This window comes from Camelina sativa, chromosome 7 (genome assembly GCF_030686135.1).
Source record: "Camelina sativa cultivar CO46 ecotype springtype chromosome 7, ASM3068613v1".
Classification (NCBI taxonomy): domain Eukaryota; kingdom Viridiplantae; phylum Streptophyta; class Magnoliopsida; order Brassicales; family Brassicaceae; genus Camelina; species Camelina sativa.
Window position 1 is genome coordinate 29,142,828 of NC_141886.1, and position 3,843 is coordinate 29,146,670.

The 3,843-nt window shown below is 35.0% G+C and overlaps 1 pseudogene; it reads right to left on the reverse strand.

Moving 5' to 3' along the window:
• Positions 1-853: 853 nt before the first annotated feature.
• Positions 854-3,594, reverse strand: LOC147941826 (uncharacterized; annotated as a pseudogene).
• Between the last annotated feature and the right edge of the window lie 249 nt (positions 3,595-3,843).

The following is a 3,843-nucleotide window of genomic DNA, read 5'->3' on the forward strand; positions in this document are numbered from 1 at the left end:
TTATTAATAGCGTTTTAGTAACTGTTGTGTCCTCCGGAGCTGTGGTAGAGGTCACCCCTACGATAGCACATTTCTAATGCAATGATATATGTAGATAACATAACGTTTTCTGTATGTTTTTAATTATTATACTATAGCAATATATTTTTGGGTAATGTTTTTTTTAATAGCTCTTACGATGTGCTACGAAAGATCTCCATATAATGGCAAAGATTTTATGCTGTGATATATCTTATCATCTCATTTTTTCTTTTGCAAATATATCCTAATCGCTTTCTCAATTTTATTATTTAACAAGTCATCTGTAGTGCTATAATATATGTTGATACGATAGCTTATGGATTTTGCCATACTTAATTTATTAATAGCTACGAATATGTTGTAATATAGTTTTTGAGAGCTAATGTTTAGCGCTATAATATATGAAGATAACGTTTTTTTCTGCTGTTATATGTATTTTAATATAGCTATCTATTATTATAATTTGCATAATATAATTAATAAAATATAAATCCTTCACTGCACAAGTCTCAATCCAAAATACCATCTAACATAAGTCTGAAACCATAAAACATGTCTGAATCCAAAAGAAGCAACATAAGTCTGAATCCAAAAGAAGCAACATAAGTCTGAAACCAATATAGCATAAAACATAAGTTTGAATCCAAAACACATAGTTCTTTAACACATTCTTAAACTAAACAAAAGTAGCTAGTTAGACTAGCTGGACCAAAGTTACTTCACTCCCTGCAAAGAAATTTTCTTTCATCATTAGTTTTGTAATAACATCTGCATAACATGTATACTCAACTCACAATCATCAATTTCTAACACTTACCTCAGTTTCTACCAGTCAATAGACAACCAATTTATCAGTTGGCCAAGCGATAGGTGAACCAAGTGCATCTCTCATAAACTCGATCTCATCTGATGTCTTCCAGACTGCTGCATCATCTACCTTCACTTTTTCAATCCAAACACTAGCAGCATTAGGACCCAATGTAACAGAGTGGACCTTATGATCCGGGTCAGTTTTATGAACATGTCCCTCAGCAACAATCCGCTTCTTTCCGCTAATATCCATCAGCTTACACTTCTGATTTTCCTTCATACCTCCACCTATGTTTTTCCTCTGACATGTTTACAATATAAACCATTTAATAAAGAGAGAATATTAACTATAATAAATTCATAACATGTGTTGTTATTTACCGGAGATCTCCGAAGAGGGGACTGTGAAGTTAGTTCAATTTCAGTTGCAGGAGATTTTGAACCTTTTGTTAGAGACTTCTCTCCTGATTTAGGATCTGCTGCAGATGATTTCTCCTTTGATGTTGCTGCAGATTTTTGACCTGATGCTGTAGACTTCGTCTTTGTTGCTGTAGATTTTTGACATGTTGTTGTAGTTGTATCAATATGGGACTTATCACCTGTTTCTATAGAACTGCTGATGCTGATTTTTCTCCTCATTGATCAATTGATGCAGATTTACGAACTGGAGCTTTCTGACATGTTCCATCTGTGTTGGTGTTTTCAAATACAACTTTGCAACAAGGCCATGCAACAAAAGACAGTAAACAGTCCTCAAGGTATGTCACTTCCATCGGAGCCCTCCATATAAATGTCTCGGACTGATGCACCTCATCAACAAATACTTTAACAGCCTTTGGTCCAATTGGAAGTCCATTCACCAATGCCTTTGGATCTTTTGATAGCCAACGTACTTCAGCAACAACTACATCATCATTCGACAAGTCGAGTAGTTTGCATTTGTTCAATGAATCTTTCCTTGTACCCTGTCAAACACATTGTGACAATAACCTAAGTATGTTAACTGATACTAATCATGTCATGACAAAGTAAAAAAAACCTTTACCAGTGTTGCAATATCATCTTGTTGTAGCTCCTGTTCTAGATTAACACACTTTTTGGCAGGCCAGGCAATCATATGCCCAACATCGTTCTCAATTGTGAAAATTTGATGAGCAGGTCTCCAAAGGGATGCTTCTGGTACAGTAGCAGTCTCAACAAGTACTTTAAGATCGTAAGGGCCTAATGGATTGTTATTCACCATATCCTTTGGATCACAAGAAATAATGCGTCCCTCAGCAACGTTTGTATAATCACCAGTCCAATCAATCAAGACACACTTAGGTTGTGATCCTTTGTTCACACTCTACAAAATAGTTAGTAGAATAAAAACATGTCATATTCTAAGTAATTATAAAGAAATATGTATACTTACTTATAAATTACAACACTTACTCTTGCTGCTGAGTTTTCACCAGTCTTAGTTTCTTGTCTCTGCAACATATATAAAAAGTTATTAATTCGAACATATAATAATATAGCAGTTAACAAAACAAAATTAAAGCCTCTAGCTAACTTGGTTCTTTAGTTTGTCAATCTCATCTCGTAGCTCATGGACTGTTTGCTGGAGATGTATTTGATTCTCTTGCATTTCAGTAATAATCTTATGCTTCATTTGGAAACAAGATAGTTTGGTTTTGTTCATGTTTCTACCCACTGCCCTCATTCGACCAGGATTATCAGGACCTAAAAGTTGGGTAAGAGCATCTCCTGGTCCATATGCTGTACATGATGGACTACCAGCAGACTTCATAAGTTCAGCTGCCTTTTTCTGCAAATCATAATTTACATATATTTATATGCTAATATGTAACAACAATCATAATAAAATAAAAACTACAACTGATTTAAAAATAAGTTAATTTATAGATTTAAAAACAACTCACAATCTTTTCAGCAGCAGTAGTATTCACTAGTGTCCCATCCTTTTTGGTACACGACTTCACCCACACATCTAACCTTGTCACTTCATATGGATCTGAACTATTTTGTTTCTATACCAAAAAACTGTATTTATCAGTTGAAAGAATATTAAAACTTATGAAAAGTAGCAACATAATTTTAGTATGCTTACCAACTCTTCAGTTAGTCTAGCAATTCCTTTGCGACTTGTAGTGTGAGGAATTTGTTTCTGCCTTCTTGCCTTGTAGCTATCGCTCACCACCTTACAAATTAAATGATTGTTAATATTGATATACTATCTCAGCAAAAACTTAACTGAAATTTAATACCTTAAATGCAACACTTGTTTTGAGCTTGACAAATTTACACCAATCAGCTGGTTCCACATTCTTAGGCCGCAGCTTCATCCTTTCTTGGTGATTCTCAGCTTCCCTAATAGCCTTAACCAATATTGATTTCGATGACCTCCATATACAATTCATCTGATGAAGCGCTGCAGTCTTTTGGTACTCCTCATCTAATTCAAACTTGGCCTGCAATCAAATAAAAGACAAAAGTAGATTAGATTTATAAACTGAAATCCATACATTATAACTTAATTAAATATCAATGTAAATAACCTATCACCTGGACAGATTTCCAGAGAACTGTCTTCAAATCTTCAGGGACTTTTGGCCAACGGGGAATTATGAACGGAACGTGTTCTCGTATCAATGCACCCATGTATGAGGCCATCTTAATTGATCCTTTACCGATTGGATCCCCCATGAGATTGTAGTCTACTCGTATCCTATCATTTGGATTCTTGGCGATGTCTTTCATCCTTGTTGGTCCTCGCTTTCTCTTACGCTTAGGTTGAACTTCTTCAGATAATTGAACCTCACCTTCAGGCTGTTCATCATCATTCAATCCTTTCTCAGCATTTGGATCATCTACCATCTGCTCATCTTCTATATGATGCTGGTCAGCTAAATGTTCTTCAGGTGGTGGGTTAATAGTACACACATATTATGCTTCATCATTGTCTTCCTGAGTTTTCTTATTATTCTTTGTTGCTATACCCTTCTTGTT